We start from the raw sequence: 18,304 nt of genomic DNA on the forward strand, positions 1-18,304 counted from the left end.
GATTTATTAAAATTTGATCCGCTCCACAGTGAGGGTCCTGGGGTCCATAGTTCCTCCCACCTTCTATAATTAGTTAAAAAGGGCAGAGAACACTCTTGCAATAAAAACACATCTGACTTAAAAGACTTTAAAAGGGATAAAACACTCTGTGCTCGGATGTTAGTCCTCACACTTCTCACATTGATTGTAGAGACAGTGAGGGCCATGAGCAGTAAGGTTTTAAAAAGCATGAACTTTAAAAGAGAAACATTATCCAAATAAAACTACAGGTAATTTAAAATCATAAAATTTCTTGGGAAACTTGCTCTTCCTTTATCCCCACGGTATTGGAGACAGGAGAGCAGACAATTTGTTCCAGAGGAACCACAGAGACACTCTCTTGTGGCTCCTTGGGCGATGATGTTCTTAGCCTAATTTGAAGAAAAGAGACCTCATTGGGGGATTCTTGGGGCCACACACGATCCAGATCTTCCAAAGAGGAACTATTTGGTTGCTGTGTGGCCCGAAGCTTTTTCTCCTCTGTCTTGGACAAAGGAGATCCCGCAGGCCTTTTCTGCACTTGAGCACTTGGGAGTGAACAATCGGTTTTACTCCCACTAGAATCAGTACTCACCTCAGGCACAGTGATCATGCTGGAAACTGTTTCATCACTTTCATTGTCTTTCTCTTCCTCCCCAAGTTCCTTTAAAACATTTGACTCCGCCCCTGGGGCCACCCCACATCCTCCATCTTGCCCAATCCCTGAAGCTGGCTGGGATTTTGAATTTCCCGCCAAAACCTCAGGGACCGCCTCCTCCTCCCTTTGTTCTTGTGTTTGTTGGCCATGTGGGGCGGCCATCTTGGGTGCCTTAAGCTTGTTGGCAAAGCTTTTTGGGCAATCTCTGTAGAGATGGTTTGAATCTCCACAAAGATTGCACCTCCTGCCATTGGTACATTCTTCAAAAGTATGACCAGTTTCTCTGCACTTCCCACATATTAATTCCTGGCATGCTTCAGCGAGATGCCCCATACTTCCACACTTCCTACACAGTTTGGGCATCCCCTGATAGTGAATGTAGCCCCTGTTTTCTCCCAGCACAATCATTGAAGGCAGATGTCTCAGGCCTAGGTAGCCCCCAGCGTCCTCCCATTGTTTGATGGGAATTCGCCAGGAGCAGTTCCAAATGCCATCCTCATCAAGCACTTTGATAGGCGGGCCACGAACAGTGCAAAATCTACCCAGCCAAACACAAATGTCTTCTCCAGTCACTGTTTCATTAAACATCCTGACAATCACAGTTTTAAGTGTGTTATCAGAAAGCCTTTCCACAGTAAACATAGAAAACTGGGCCTTTACAACCTCAAATCTTTGCCAGAAATCAATAAGCAATGAAGCACTATTAAAACTCAAATCAAAGCCTTTGTTAAAAGGCAACGTCATCAAACAATTAATATCTGTAGCTTTGAAGTTGAGGGCTTTTTGGACAAACTTCCTGGAGAAGTCAAGACGTGACATCCCCAGGAGCTTACCCTCAACTTCTTTAAATATAAACCGCACGCTGTGGTGCCTCCGCACGCCGGCACGAGCAGCCGACATGTTGGAGGCACCAACAGCTTAAAATATACTAAAACACACTAAAACCAATAAACAATTTAAAAATTCAAACTTACCTTAAAACGATCGTTGCACAAATACAGAGTCTTCTTTAAAACCTGAAAAATAAATAAGTAAAAGCAAAAGCAAGCGAAAAAAGCAAGCAAAAGCAAAAGCAATATATACCTCTTCACAGATATGTGGTTTAAGCTATAGGTAAGCAAAAACCCAGAAACCTGCAATGAGGCGATCACTCCCCCTTGTGGCCAGACACTTGATCTTAGCCAAAAGGCCGAGAAGCGATACCGGAATAGACGCAGCCAAAGGGGGAGCCGGCGAAGGCGCTGGCTTTTGGGGTGGAGGCTAGCGGGCATTTAACTCTATACGTTCTCATTGTATAACCCAGAGGTAGAACGTTGAGCTAGCAAATCAGAAGTTCATGTTTTAATGCAGGATCTGATCCACGCTCATGAGAGAGAGAGAGAGAGAGAGAGAGAGAGATAGAGAGAATTTAGAATTTTCAAAAAACCTTTATTACAAATTAAAACATTTTCATAACCTCAAATCAGAAAAAACAAAGAAAAAATATATATAGTAACGGAAATAACAAAAAAATAAGCCAACATAGGAGCAAAGAACAAATCATCTTCAATAACCAGACACAGAGCTCCTCCATAATACCAAATCAATTCAAAAGAAAGAAGATCATTCATTGCTTTAAAGTATCTAAAACCAATAAGGATTCTAGATTTAACTTATTTTAAAAACTGCTAATGTATCATGGCTTCCGGGTCTGTCAACGTTGCTGTGGTTTTTCGACAGCTGTAATATGAAGGGTAGAGTGAAAAAAAATATTTAAGTGTTTTGAACATCCCAATTTGTTCGTTTACTTAGTATTTTCTTAATGTTTTCGAGTTAAAAAATAATTCTTAAATCGAGATACATTTACTTAATAAGCAAAGTGGCTTAGAATTTAAGTCTTGTTTACTGAAATAAATTCTAAAATGTAATAGGTTAAGGCTTAAAACAAGTAAAAATATCTGCCAGTGGGGTAAGAAAAATAAACCTAAATTGAGTTTATTATTGAATTAAGTTGAAACTAGAATTAAGTTTATTTTTCTTACCCCGCTGGCAGATATTTTTTATTTGTTTTAAATATAAACCTGTTGATTTTTATAATTTATTTCAATTATTACAAAGTATGCGATCTGATTTTTTTAATCGCGGTGTTTCTTTTATTCCTCGTTTCTTTTCCGTGCATTTGCTTTATTTATTTATTTTTGCTTGTTGCATTTAAATGCACATTTGATTTGTTGCCACATTATTATGTGTTAATGTATTTTTTAACATGTTTATCAACAAAAAGTGCGTTATTATAATTAATTATATAGCTGTGAAATATATACAAGAATTCCCAGCAAAAACAAAACGTTTTTATAACAATTTTCTATTACAATACATAATATCTTAAGCCACTTTGCTTACCAAGTAAATGTATCTCCATTTAAGCATTGTCAGATATTCACTAGAAAACAAGACAAAAACAGTAAGTAAGATATTAATTTACTTTTTTCTTTCAAACATAAATTTACAGACGGCTGGAAATTTTTAATAAAATAACTAGCCATACCTATTCGGGTCTGCTCCCGTTTGCTGTGATGACGGGGGACTTAGTCCAAAGCACATTTTGAGGAATACTTACACATTTTACTTCTTATTTCTTTGAAATTAATTATGCATACACTATGGATTAAAAATGTCCCGACTGCGAACCTGATAAAACCCAGGTAAAAAGCAAATACAAATAAACCATTTTGATTTAGCAAAAGTTTACAAATAAATGCACTCCTTGCACACAACAAGCACGTCTAGTTACCATTCATATTTTGCGTGATTTAAGTTTCGTCGCATACATTTTGGAAGGCACACGATAAAAACAAAATAAGGCTTTTAATGTATGCCGACCTCATTCTCCGTTGAGGGCTTATCAATCATAATAAACGCTGTTAACTCTTCTCATTGAATGGTCTAAATCCAATGCTGGTAAAGAAATCAAATGTGCATTTAAACGCAACAAGCAAGCCGTAAAGCAATGGATGCAGGCAAACAAACGAGGAATAGCACATACAACACCACGATTAGATCATCGGGTCGCATACTTTGGAATTAATAAGAAATAATTATTCAGTCTAAAGAAATAAGAAGTAAAATGTCTAAGTATTTCTCCAAATGTGCACACTCATTACAATAAACGGGAGCAGACACGAATAGTTATGTATGTCTCGTTATTTTATTTAAAATTGATAAGCTGTCTAACATATGATATATTTTGATAATACGAAATGCTAAAAAAATAATATAACACCAATCGACAATATCTGTTATTGTTATTTTTACAAGTAAATTCATGTGTAGGAGAAAACAAAGCAGCTGTCAGTCCATACTATATTGAGTGGCCATCGTAGTGGTGCAACCTGAACGATGTTTTCCCTACTTCCGGTCAAAGCCGCCATTTTGTGAAATAGGCATATAGGTGACGCTGGAGCACGCGGCCATTGTCTCTGTTCAACAAAACAAGTATATATATACACATACGCATATTTTTCCTCAATCAATCACCGAATACAAGGTGCAATTCGATGCCAACTGACCCTTCTCTCTGGTTTCATGTTTGTAAGGAAAATTAAGGGGGAAATTACGATAGCATTTCAGCCAAACATTCATTCGTGCCACGCTGCTTTTCTTTGAACGAAAAAAAACCCTCTGCTCCCCCTACACAATTTCTTCTCCTGTTATTTTATGCTTAAAACAAGCAAATAAATCTGACTACAGGGTAAGAAAAAATTCGTGAACTTTTCCCATAAACACTTAATTCAAGAAAAATTGTCCCACCCCACTGGCCATTTTTTATCCACAATACACATTCGATGTCTGCAGGCACCATTGTCTTTGTTCAACGCAAACAATTCTGTTGCGTTTTTCTTTGAACGAAGTGCTCCGCCTAGATAATTTGACCCATATTCACATGGGTTTGTTTCTCGTTTTTTTTCTTTGAGAACAATCTATATAGCGCCTTCCACAATCGTTTTGGTGTTAGCTTTACGTAAAATAGAAACACAGAAAAGTACTGAGCGATGGAGAGACCACGAACGCGGAACGTATTATGGACCACGGACTGGCAAACAAACTGGCAACCACGCACTAAAGAAGCAAACTCTGATTTTAAACTCACCTTATTTGTCCCCGGAAAGCGCCAGAGTCGATGCACGGAGTGGACGGAACAAGCCTCGCTTCCATAGCCGAAGGTCAAAAATCCATTTAAACGTGTAGTCCCCGGTGTCCACTCGATCTCACCCAAAAAGCCGAGAAGCGATACCGCAATGGCATCCGGAGAAGGCGCTGGCTGTCGGGATGGAGGTTAGCGGGTCAGAGGTCCGGCACTGAAGGTCTGCGTTCATTATTCACCGTGTGCATTTCACTCTATATCCACTTTCTAATGTATAGCACTTGATAAGGATTAACAGTTTAAAAACAGAAATGCAAGACATCAGAAAATACATTTATTTTTTACTTTCATAACATGAGAGGTGTCATACAATAACAAATATGAGCTTTAAAATCACATTCCTAAGTTAAAAATATACATAAAAATAGATATATGGATCATTACACAAATCACTACTCAAAGGACCTATGTTAAATAACTGCTTCAATATTAATTAACAATAACATTTGGCCAAGGCAGTCCTTGTAAATAGACATATAAATAGACAAATAAAATCATGACATATATGCCGTAGAGCCTGAGATAGAGAAAAATAATAAGGAATTCTGCTTTTACTACCATCTCAGAAATATTGCCAGAATTAGAGGTTTTGTCTCAAGACAGGACTTAGAGAAACTTGTTCATGCTTTCATCACCAGCAGGGCCGATTATTGCAATGGTCAATGGATTTAAAAAGTACTGTTTCTTGTTTAAAAACCACTTCATGGCTACAATACATGACAGATATGCTAATCGAATATGAAACCGATTACTCGGATCAATAGGGTCAGGTCATTTAGAAAAAACAAGGGTTCACTCAAAACAAGGTGCCTCAGCATTCAGTTATTATCAGCTTTCAGAAGAGATCAGATGTGCTTCAACAGTAGACACTTTTAAATCTAGATTAAAAACACATCAGTTTAACTTTGCATTTACTGAATGATTTAAAACAGTACGAATAAAACAGTACAAAAGAATAAAACAGTATGAACCTTACCTGTTATAAAGGGAATGAAGCTTACGGTATGGTGCTTACCTGCAGAAATAAATAAAGTACAATAAGAACACACAGAACTTCAATTTTCAAAATTATTTTAACATTAAATGATGATTATTTTACTGGTTTACCTGTTTGTGATTACCACAGGATCCCGTCACCTGGCTGCGGTCTTCATTTGGTGAACGGTTCTTCACTCATAATTGACCTATACAAGAAATAGAGAAGAATAATAAGCAATTCTGCTTTTACATGTAGATGTGTGCCCCAAGAACACAGACACACCGGCTCCAAAAAGTTTAAACAGTACACATTTCTGTTATTTTAATGTGGCAAATGTGTCAGCTTTAAAAGAAGCATACATTACCTTTTAAAGAGGAAATACCTTTTGCATGAAATACCTTTACTCCCAGCATAAGCAAGCAATTTTCAAAATGCTTTTAAAAGTAAATAGTGATTATTTTACTTGTTTACCTGTTTGTGATTACCATGGAATCCTGTCACCATCATTTTTAAGCTTGTAAAGCAAATAATGAAATATTGACTTAGTAGGAAAAAATATTTTGGAAGTATCGTGATAAATGATGAAGAAAATATTTTGCAAAGTGATGGTTAGCACACGGTTGATGGTACCTATTAAATTCCATCATATTTTTTTATTCCTACTATGGAAGTCAATGGTGACTATCTGCTGTGGGTTTACCATCATTCCTCAAAATACCTTCTTTTGTGTTACTCAGAAAAAAACTAATCCTCGTGTTGTTGTAAGCCTGTATGCATGAGTAAATGATGACAGAATTATCATCATAAATTGAAATATCCCTTTAAACTGTATTTCCCCCCTTAAACCTAAACTTATTTTCCTACAGCAAGTCATTTAGGTAATCAAGAAAATACTTTACCCGTTGTCTTTGTGAGTTAAACAAATACAGCTACGCTTCCAGGTCTGTCGACGTTGCTGTGGTTTTTCGACAGCTGTAGTATGAAGGGTAGCGAATGAATGAATACATTGCAAAAAATCATTTCTTACTTGTTATTTCGAACTGTTTTAACTATACAAATATCTAGAAAGTCTTAAAATAAGATGCATTTTTTGATGAGCAAAATGCCCTAAGAAAATAAACCTAGCCTTTAGGGAGAAAAAACTCAGAATTTGGGCTTAAAACAAGCAAATAAATCTGCCAAAGGGGTAAGAAACAAATCTAGATATAAACACTTAATTCAAGAAAAATTGTCGTAGCCCATTGGCAGATTTGTTGGCTTGTTTAATGTACATGCATGTACAATATTTCAATTTGTCTTGTATTTATTAGCATTTTGTATTGCCCAACGCTGTCTAGGTTGTTTAACTGTTGTCATTTTCTTATAAAAGCCTTTATAATTTATTAGTTTGGATGATTGCCATTCCCGAGAACCTCTTATATTGGAAGTAAAAGAATCATCTAAGCATTATTTTGTGCTCTTAGACATGTAGCCGTTTGATTGTGGTTCTATTTAATGGCTAGTCTATTCGTTTGGAATGGTCAAACGGCTATTAGATTTTCACTGACAGCCCAAATTAAGCCTTGTTTTAGCCTAGACACTTATTCGCTGTCTATTAAAAGTTATGTAGTCGTTGAATAGCCGCTTTTTTGATGACTAATGTATTCTTGGGCCGTGGTTAGACGTCTCTTGGATTTTACGTAAAACGACAAGCGAATCTATTTTTAACACAAAGGTCAGGGGAGAGCGCGAACGCAGTGCCCCACTATCAGAAATTTTGCAGTCGAGATTCCCACATTTGGGGAATTCGCAAAGGGTCAGCCCAACCGGAGTGCAATGGCTGAGCCTCGCCCTGGGTGAACCACCTTCATGATCATGGTGTCTCCCCTGCCAGGTAAGTATGAGCGACACCCTTTGAGGCCAGACGGCCGCATCTTCCTGTGACCGATCACATCGACGGCGCCCCCGGAGGCCGTCCGACTAACATTTCATTTACTGTGTGTGACCAGGTGGAAAGCGCACGAAGCCACGTCTGAGACCAAACATTCTTCGAGATCTACCCTGTTTTTATTCCGTTTCCAGCCCGGTTGAACCGTGTAGAGTGAAATATGTGAAACAATTTAAATCAAATGGATTTAAATTGCGCATTCAAATATATGGTTTCGTTATTACAAAGTAACTTTACGTGGAATAGAAACAAAGAAATGTACAGAGCAATCAAGAAACAACGAAAGCATAGCAATTTTAGAACGTGGATAAATAAAAACACAGGGCTCAATGACTTACCCGTTGTCGTTGTGAGTTAAACAAGTACAGCTATGCTTCCAGGTCTGTCGACGTTGCTGTGGTGTTTCGACAGCTGTAGTATGAAGGGTAGTGAAAAAAGTTTTCAGGTGTTTTTAACATTCCAATCGGTCTCGTTCGCTTTTGTTGCGCCTTCAGCTGTGTCGAGGATGTTTAATTCGTCCTCGTATCACCTCCGCAAACTTGTAAAGAAAATAATTAAATACATTACAAAAACATTTCTTTATCAGCGTGTTCATTTCCACGCAAGCTTTTCGTTAAACCAATAAAGCCAACGAAACCACAGCAATTTTAAAACACACGGATTAGAAAAAACACCGTCACTCACGCACAAAAGAAGCAAATTCTTTTTTTATACTTGACTTATTTATCCCCGAGATGGGGAGCGCACCATTCATGGAAACACTGCAATACCATGTTGATGCATGGAGTGGAAGGAGCAAGCTCCGCTTCCATTTCCGAAGGTCAAAAATCCATTTAACATATAGTCCCCGGATAGGAGACGTATCAGACATTAAACTGATAAGAACAGATACTACACTTGATCTTAGCCAAAAGGCCGAGAAGCGATACCGGAATAGACGCAGCCAAAGGGGGAGCCGGCGAAGGCGCTGGCTTTTGGGGTGGAGGCTAGCGGGCATTTAACTCTATACGTTCTCATTGTATAACCCAGAGGTAGAACGTTGAGCTAGCAAATCAGAAGTTCATGTTTTAATGCAGGATCTGATCCACGCTCATGAGAGAGAGAGAGAGAGAGAGAGAGAGAGAGAGAGATAGAGAGAATTTAGAATTTTCAAAAAACCTTTATTACAAATTAAAACATTTTCATAACCTCAAATCAGAAAAAACAAAGAAAAAAATATATATAGTAACGGAAATAACAAAAAAATAAGCCAACATAGGAGCAAAGAACAAATCATCTTCAATAACCAGACACAGAGCTCCTCCATAATACCAAATCAATTCAAAAGAAAGAAGATCATTCATTGCTTTAAAGTATCTAAAACCAATAAGGATTCTAGATTTAACTTATTTTAAAAACTGCTAATGTATCATGGCTTCCAGGTCTGTCAACGTTGCTGTGGTTTTTCGACAGCTGTAATATGAAGGGTAGAGTGAAAAAAAATATTTAAGTGTTTTGAACATCCCAATTTGTTCGTTTACTTAGTATTTTCTTAATGTTTTCGAGTTAAAAAATAATTCTTAAATCGAGATACATTTACTTAATAAGCAAAGTGGCTTAGAATTTAAGTCTTGTTTACTGAAATAAATTCTAAAATGTAATAGGTTAAGGCTTAAAACAAGTAAAAATATCTGCCAGTGGGGTAAGAAAAATAAACCTAAATTGAGTTTATTATTGAATTAAGTTGAAACTAGAATTAAGTTTATTTTTCTTACCCCGCTGGCAGATATTTTTTATTTGTTTTAAATATAAACCTGTTGATTTTTATAATTTATTTCAATTATTTTACAAAGTATGCGATCTGATTTTTTTAATCGCGGTGTTTCTTTTATTCCTCGTTTCTTTTCCGTGCATTTGCTTTATTTATTTATTTTTGCTTGTTGCATTTAAATGCACATTTGATTTGTTGCCACATTATTATGTGTTAATGTATTTTTTAACATGTTTATCAACAAAAAGTGCGTTATTATAATTAATTATATAGCTGTGAAATATATACAAGAATTCCCAGCAAAAACAAAACGTTTTTATAACAATTTTCTATTACAATACATAATATCTTAAGCCACTTTGCTTACCAAGTAAATGTATCTCCATTTAAGCATTGTCAGATATTCACTAGAAAACAAGACAAAAACAGTAAGTAAGATATTAATTTACTTTTTTCTTTCAAACATAAATTTACAGACGGCTGGAAATTTTTAATAAAATAACTAGCCATACCTATTCGGGTCTGCTCCCGTTTGCTGTGATGACGGGGGACTTAGTCCAAAGCACATTTTGAGGAATACTTACACATTTTACTTCTTATTTCTTTGAAATTAATTATGCATACACTATGGATTAAAAATGTCCCGACTGCGAACCTGATAAAACCCAGGTAAAAAGCAAATACAAATAAACCATTTTGATTTAGCAAAAGTTTACAAATAAATGCACTCCTTGCACACAACAAGCACGTCTAGTTACCATTCATATTTTGCGTGATTTAAGTTTCGTCGCATACATTTTGGAAGGCACACGATAAAAACAAAATAAGGCTTTTAATGTATGCCGACCTCATTCTCCGTTGAGGGCTTATCAATCATAATAAACGCTGTTAACTCTTCTCATTGAATGGTCTAAATCCAATGCTGGTAAAGAAATCAAATGTGCATTTAAACGCAACAAGCAAGCCGTAAAGCAATGGATGCAGGCAAACAAACGAGGAATAGCACATACAACACCACGATTAGATCATCGGGTCGCATACTTTGGAATTAATAAGAAATAATTATTCAGTCTAAAGAAATAAGAAGTAAAATGTCTAAGTATTTCTCCAAATGTGCACACTCATTACAATAAACGGGAGCAGACACGAATAGTTATGTATGTCTCGTTATTTTATTTAAAATTGATAAGCTGTCTAACATATGATATATTTTGATAATACGAAATGCTAAAAAAATAATATAACACCAATCGACAATATCTGTTATTGTTATTTTTACAAGTAAATTCATGTGTAGGAGAAAACAAAGCAGCTGTCAGTCCATACTATATTGAGTGGCCATCGTAGTGGTGCAACCTGAACGATGTTTTCCCTACTTCCGGTCAAAGCCGCCATTTTGTGAAATAGGCATATAGGTGACGCTGGAGCACGCGGCCATTGTCTCTGTTCAACAAAACAAGTATATATATACACATACGCATATTTTTCCTCAATCAATCACCGAATACAAGGTGCAATTCGATGCCAACTGACCCTTCTCTCTGGTTTCATGTTTGTAAGGAAAATTAAGGGGGAAATTACGATAGCATTTCAGCCAAACATTCATTCGTGCCACGCTGCTTTTCTTTGAACGAAAAAAAACCCTCTGCTCCCCCTACACAATTTCTTCTCCTGTTATTTTATGCTTAAAACAAGCAAATAAATCTGACTACAGGGTAAGAAAAAATTCGTGAACTTTTCCCATAAACACTTAATTCAAGAAAAATTGTCCCACCCCACTGGCCATTTTTTATCCACAATACACATTCGATGTCTGCAGGCACCATTGTCTTTGTTCAACGCAAACAATTCTGTTGCGTTTTTCTTTGAACGAAGTGCTCCGCCTAGATAATTTGACCCATATTCACATGGGTTTGTTTCTCGTTTTTTTTCTTTGAGAACAATCTATATAGCGCCTTCCACAATCGTTTTGGTGTTAGCTTTACGTAAAATAGAAACACAGAAAAGTACTGAGCGATGGAGAGACCACGAACGCGGAACGTATTATGGACCACGGACTGGCAAACAAACTGGCAACCACGCACTAAAGAAGCAAACTCTGATTTTAAACTCACCTTATTTGTCCCCGGAAAGCGCCAGAGTCGATGCACGGAGTGGACGGAACAAGCCTCGCTTCCATAGCCGAAGGTCAAAAATCCATTTAAACGTGTAGTCCCCGGTGTCCACTCGATCTCACCCAAAAAGCCGAGAAGCGATACCGCAATGGCATCCGGAGAAGGCGCTGGCTGTCGGGATGGAGGTTAGCGGGTCAGAGGTCCGGCACTGAAGGTCTGCGTTCATTATTCACCGTGTGCATTTCACTCTATATCCACTTTCTAATGTATAGCACTTGATAAGGATTAACAGTTTAAAAACAGAAATGCAAGACATCAGAAAATACATTTATTTTTTACTTTCATAACATGAGAGGTGTCATACAATAACAAATATGAGCTTTAAAATCACATTCCTAAGTTAAAAATATACATAAAAATAGATATATGGATCATTACACAAATCACTACTCAAAGGACCTATGTTAAATAACTGCTTCAATATTAATTAACAATAACATTTGGCCAAGGCAGTCCTTGTAAATAGACATATAAATAGACAAATAAAATCATGACATATATGCCGTAGAGCCTGAGATAGAGAAAAATAATAAGGAATTCTGCTTTTACTACCATCTCAGAAATATTGCCAGAATTAGAGGTTTTGTCTCAAGACAGGACTTAGAGAAACTTGTTCATGCTTTCATCACCAGCAGGGCCGATTATTGCAATGGTCAATGGATTTAAAAAGTACTGTTTCTTGTTTAAAAACCACTTCATGGCTACAATACATGACAGATATGCTAATCGAATATGAAACCGATTACTCGGATCAATAGGGTCAGGTCATTTAGAAAAAACAAGGGTTCACTCAAAACAAGGTGCCTCAGCATTCAGTTATTATCAGCTTTCAGAAGAGATCAGATGTGCTTCAACAGTAGACACTTTTAAATCTAGATTAAAAACACATCAGTTTAACTTTGCATTTACTGAATGATTTAAAACAGTACGAATAAAACAGTACAAAAGAATAAAACAGTATGAACCTTACCTGTTATAAAGGGAATGAAGCTTACGGTATGGTGCTTACCTGCAGAAATAAATAAAGTACAATAAGAACACACAGAACTTCAATTTTCAAAATTATTTTAACATTAAATGATGATTATTTTACTGGTTTACCTGTTTGTGATTACCACAGGATCCCGTCACCTGGCTGCGGTCTTCATTTGGTGAACGGTTCTTCACTCATAATTGACCTATACAAGAAATAGAGAAGAATAATAAGCAATTCTGCTTTTACATGTAGATGTGTGCCCCAAGAACACAGACACACCGGCTCCAAAAAGTTTAAACAGTACACATTTCTGTTATTTTAATGTGGCAAATGTGTCAGCTTTAAAAGAAGCATACATTACCTTTTAAAGAGGAAATACCTTTTGCATGAAATACCTTTACTCCCAGCATAAGCAAGCAATTTTCAAAATGCTTTTAAAAGTAAATAGTGATTATTTTACTTGTTTACCTGTTTGTGATTACCATGGAATCCTGTCACCATCATTTTTAAGCTTGTAAAGCAAATAATGAAATATTGACTTAGTAGGAAAAAATATTTTGGAAGTATCGTGATAAATGATGAAGAAAATATTTTGCAAAGTGATGGTTAGCACACGGTTGATGGTACCTATTAAATTCCATCATATTTTTTTATTCCTACTATGGAAGTCAATGGTGACTATCTGCTGTGGGTTTACCATCATTCCTCAAAATACCTTCTTTTGTGTTACTCAGAAAAAAACTAATCCTCGTGTTGTTGTAAGCCTGTATGCATGAGTAAATGATGACAGAATTATCATCATAAATTGAAATATCCCTTTAAACTGTATTTCCCCCCTTAAACCTAAACTTATTTTCCTACAGCAAGTCATTTAGGTAATCAAGAAAATACTTTACCCGTTGTCTTTGTGAGTTAAACAAATACAGCTACGCTTCCAGGTCTGTCGACGTTGCTGTGGTTTTTCGACAGCTGTAGTATGAAGGGTAGCGAATGAATGAATACATTGCAAAAAATCATTTCTTACTTGTTATTTCGAACTGTTTTAACTATACAAATATCTAGAAAGTCTTAAAATAAGATGCATTTTTTGATGAGCAAAATGCCCTAAGAAAATAAACCTAGCCTTTAGGGAGAAAAAACTCAGAATTTGGGCTTAAAACAAGCAAATAAATCTGCCAAAGGGGTAAGAAACAAATCTAGATATAAACACTTAATTCAAGAAAAATTGTCGTAGCCCATTGGCAGATTTGTTGGCTTGTTTAATGTACATGCATGTACAATATTTCAATTTGTCTTGTATTTATTAGCATTTTGTATTGCCCAACGCTGTCTAGGTTGTTTAACTGTTGTCATTTTCTTATAAAAGCCTTTATAATTTATTAGTTTGGATGATTGCCATTCCCGAGAACCTCTTATATTGGAAGTAAAAGAATCATCTAAGCATTATTTTGTGCTCTTAGACATGTAGCCGTTTGATTGTGGTTCTATTTAATGGCTAGTCTATTCGTTTGGAATGGTCAAACGGCTATTAGATTTTCACTGACAGCCCAAATTAAGCCTTGTTTTAGCCTAGACACTTATTCGCTGTCTATTAAAAGTTATGTAGTCGTTGAATAGCCGCTTTTTTGATGACTAATGTATTCTTGGGCCGTGGTTAGACGTCTCTTGGATTTTACGTAAAACGACAAGCGAATCTATTTTTAACACAAAGGTCAGGGGAGAGCGCGAACGCAGTGCCCCACTATCAGAAATTTTGCAGTCGAGATTCCCACATTTGGGGAATTCGCAAAGGGTCAGCCCAACCGGAGTGCAATGGCTGAGCCTCGCCCTGGGTGAACCACCTTCATGATCATGGTGTCTCCCCTGCCAGGTAAGTATGAGCGACACCCTTTGAGGCCAGACGGCCGCATCTTCCTGTGACCGATCACATCGACGGCGCCCCCGGAGGCCGTCCGACTAACATTTCATTTACTGTGTGTGACCAGGTGGAAAGCGCACGAAGCCACGTCTGAGACCAAACATTCTTCGAGATCTACCCTGTTTTTATTCCGTTTCCAGCCCGGTTGAACCGTGTAGAGTGAAATATGTGAAACAATTTAAATCAAATGGATTTAAATTGCGCATTCAAATATATGGTTTCGTTATTACAAAGTAACTTTACGTGGAATAGAAACAAAGAAATGTACAGAGCAATCAAGAAACAACGAAAGCATAGCAATTTTAGAACGTGGATAAATAAAAACACAGGGCTCAATGACTTACCCGTTGTCGTTGTGAGTTAAACAAGTACAGCTATGCTTCCAGGTCTGTCGACGTTGCTGTGGTGTTTCGACAGCTGTAGTATGAAGGGTAGTGAAAAAAGTTTTCAGGTGTTTTTAACATTCCAATCGGTCTCGTTCGCTTTTGTTGCGCCTTCAGCTGTGTCGAGGATGTTTAATTCGTCCTCGTATCACCTCCGCAAACTTGTAAAGAAAATAATTAAATACATTACAAAAACATTTCTTTATCAGCGTGTTCATTTCCACGCAAGCTTTTCGTTAAACCAATAAAGCCAACGAAACCACAGCAATTTTAAAACACACGGATTAGAAAAAACACCGTCACTCACGCACAAAAGAAGCAAATTCTTTTTTTATACTTGACTTATTTATCCCCGAGATGGGGAGCGCACCATTCATGGAAACACTGCAATACCATGTTGATGCATGGAGTGGAAGGAGCAAGCTCCGCTTCCATTTCCGAAGGTCAAAAATCCATTTAACATACACTCTAAAAAATTGTGCCGTTAAATAACAGTAATCAACTGGCAGCTTGGTTGCCAGCAAGATCATGTTATTTTACGGTTCTGCCTCTGTTAAAATACAGTTCTACTTCCGTTAATTTACAGCTCTCCTATTTTAACAGTATGTTAATGTTATAATGCCCTGAAAGCAACTCATTTCATTTAGGAAACCAATTGCCTGATCCATTCAAGTTTATAAATATATATATTTACATGGTGGTGTTAGTATTGTGAACTTAATTCATTTGAGTCCACTGAAAACAAATATTACTTCTAAAATTGAACTGGAAACATTTAAACTTTCACACAAATCTCATGTAGTTCACCATGAGCAAACTACACAGTTACTGCTTTAAAATAAAACAACAGGCAGCATAACATCAATGATCTACTGCCCATCCTTGACCTAAACAACCACACTACCCTTCAGCACAATGGTAACCCAAAAACTGAGTCAAATCCTAACAAAACAGAACATTAAACACTAAGAGATCTCTCACATTATCATCTTGTGTAAATCCCCTGATCAGTTTTTAAGTTCACATGATTTAAAAAACAAAATACAAGGACTTTTCTCTAATGTCTGTGTGAAATTAACATATTTCTGTATGCAAATTTGACTGTTAAGTTTTCTGTTTTTTAACAGCACATTCTGTTAAATAACAGTAATCAACTGGCAGCTTGGTTGCCAGCAAGATAATGTTTTTTTACGGTCTCCTTCGGACTGTTAAAAAACATTAGCATTCTGTGTTTTTATATCTTACACATTTAACCCTTTAAACCCCATCGCAAAATCCTTGGTGTCAAAAGAACACTGCTTAATGTGTCCACACTACAAAGAGTAAAAGAAACAGAGCCAATGTTGAAGTTAATGAGATAATGAAGTGATGATTGAGTTAATTATGAACAGCTGCTATTAACAAACACAATCACTGAATGAAAGATGAACAAGAACCGAATTAAAGAGAAAACAAGCAGAAACTCAACTTACAGACTTAGAAGAGACTCAGACTTACTCAGATTTTCTAAGATCTCACAAGAAGATCATCAAACAACTCCACAAACATCATTAACATCTTCACTTATTACAAACCAGTTAGATTTTATTTTAAATGTACATTAGCTCTTACTGAGAAATAAATCATACGGTGTGGTTTCCTAAACAGGTATTATCTTAAACCAGGAATAGTTTAATTAGGAAATGTAACAAGTTTTAACAAACATGCCAAACTAAAAACATTACTTGTGCATTTTCAGGCGAAACAAAGGGCACTGATGTATTTTAAAATATGTCAGTGCAAGTTGTTTTGAGTTTGGACAGCTCTAGTCTAATAGTCTAATCCCTAAATAATAGTTACCATTCTCGTGATCAGTGTTTACTTTAGTAGGACTCTTGATCCTTGGGTTTGCCCTTTGGTGTTATATTTATTCATGCTTATCAATGTGATTTGAAAGACATTGAATATGGCAAAAAAGTATAAATAAAGTATTATCACTAACTAATGACTGTTATGGTGTAAGTCTCATGAGTCAAAAGTAATTTACTGATTTATACAGAAGTTCATAACTGATTAGATGGGTGGCAACCCCTTATAGTAGTCTTATAATGTGACAGAAACTGAGTGTTGAGGTAGCCAGAGGAATCTTAAAAACATTGGGATTAAATGAAATTAAAAAACACGAGCAAACTACATACACAGACATCAAGAATCAGGCTATGAATCTCAACAATGGTGACTATCAAATGAAAAGCTTCATGCTGCAATGCATGCTGGATATCAGCATAGTACAAAACTCATTAGGCCGATGAACTGTTTTTCCATTTTCTTTTGTCACCCTAGTTGAGAATCATAGGCTGATTCTTGATGTCTGTGAGTGTCATCTGAGGACTGGTTTCAAGTTTGCAAAAATACATTTGTAGGCAACTCTGTCAAGATATCAGATTACTGTTATACTAATTATTCATGTAATGATTCAAATATGTAAATACTTATTCATAAACATTCCTAAGAACTACTAATTTTTATGATTAAGCTTCATAAGGCTGGTAAGACAAACTACTGATCAATAATCAGACATCCAACCTCCCAAGAGTCTATCATCTCTTGGTTTTCTTTGCCATAACAAACATGCATCATAAAGACACAGTTACAGCAACCAGACTGAAAACCAAGTCAAGAGCCCAACTAATGAAAACAGTGATCACCATAATGGTGACTTTAAAGAAAATGCTTGTAAAGTCTAGTAAACACCTGTTTGTTCTCAGTAAGAACTGTTGTAAATGTATAACAGAAATAAAGTCCAAGTGGTTTAAAAGTGAAGATGGTAATGGTGTTTGTGTAAATGTTTAATTCTCCTCTGGTGATATATGGAGAGATTTATTGTGTTGTGTTATTTTCAGTTGATGTTCATCTAAGTCTTTGTGTCTGTAAGTGTTTCTGCTCATCTCTTCTCTTTTTTATTTCTCTTTTCTTCAGTGATTCTGTTTATTAGCAGCAGGTGTCCATCATTAACGCTTCAGTATCTGAACTCATTGACTTGATTTCAGGTGGATCATTAGGAAACTAATGTAGGGAATAGTGAATGAGGGTGTAGGGTGTGATTTGGGACGCAGTCTTTAACGGTGGACTCTCAGGGCTGTAAATTCACATTATTCTGAAAACTGTTTTTTTACAGAATGCAGAATTTAACAGTATACTTCTGTTTTTGTTAAAAAACAGAATCATACTGTTAAATTTGGCTGTTTTTTAACAGCAATTTTTTACAGTGTATAGTCCCCGGATAGGAGACGTATCAGACATTAAACTGATAAGAACAGATACTACACTTGATCTTAGCCAAAAGGCCGAGAAGCGAT

General features: G+C 36.4%; 4 non-coding genes and 1 pseudogene across 4 annotated transcripts; all 5 read right to left on the reverse strand.

Moving 5' to 3' along the window:
- Positions 1–7,554: 7,554 nt before the first annotated feature.
- LOC135753531 (U1 spliceosomal RNA) lies at positions 7,555–7,719 on the reverse strand. Its single transcript, XR_010533702.1, has one exon. It is a non-coding gene; the product is annotated as a U1 spliceosomal RNA (small nuclear RNA).
- A 782-nt stretch (positions 7,720–8,501) lies between these two features.
- Positions 8,502–8,692, reverse strand: LOC135753460 (U2 spliceosomal RNA). The gene has a single exon (XR_010533647.1). It is a non-coding gene; the product is annotated as a U2 spliceosomal RNA (small nuclear RNA).
- A 5,686-nt stretch (positions 8,693–14,378) lies between these two features.
- LOC135753532 (U1 spliceosomal RNA) lies at positions 14,379–14,543 on the reverse strand. The gene has a single exon (XR_010533703.1). It is a non-coding gene; the product is annotated as a U1 spliceosomal RNA (small nuclear RNA).
- A 782-nt stretch (positions 14,544–15,325) lies between these two features.
- On the reverse strand, positions 15,326–15,465 carry LOC135753497 (U2 spliceosomal RNA; annotated as a pseudogene).
- Positions 15,466–18,112: 2,647 nt separating this feature from the next.
- LOC135753483 (U2 spliceosomal RNA) lies at positions 18,113–18,304 on the reverse strand. Its single transcript, XR_010533668.1, has one exon. It is a non-coding gene; the product is annotated as a U2 spliceosomal RNA (small nuclear RNA).

Source organism: Paramisgurnus dabryanus, chromosome 9 (genome assembly GCF_030506205.2).
Source record: "Paramisgurnus dabryanus chromosome 9, PD_genome_1.1, whole genome shotgun sequence".
NCBI lineage: Eukaryota > Metazoa > Chordata > Actinopteri > Cypriniformes > Cobitidae > Paramisgurnus > Paramisgurnus dabryanus.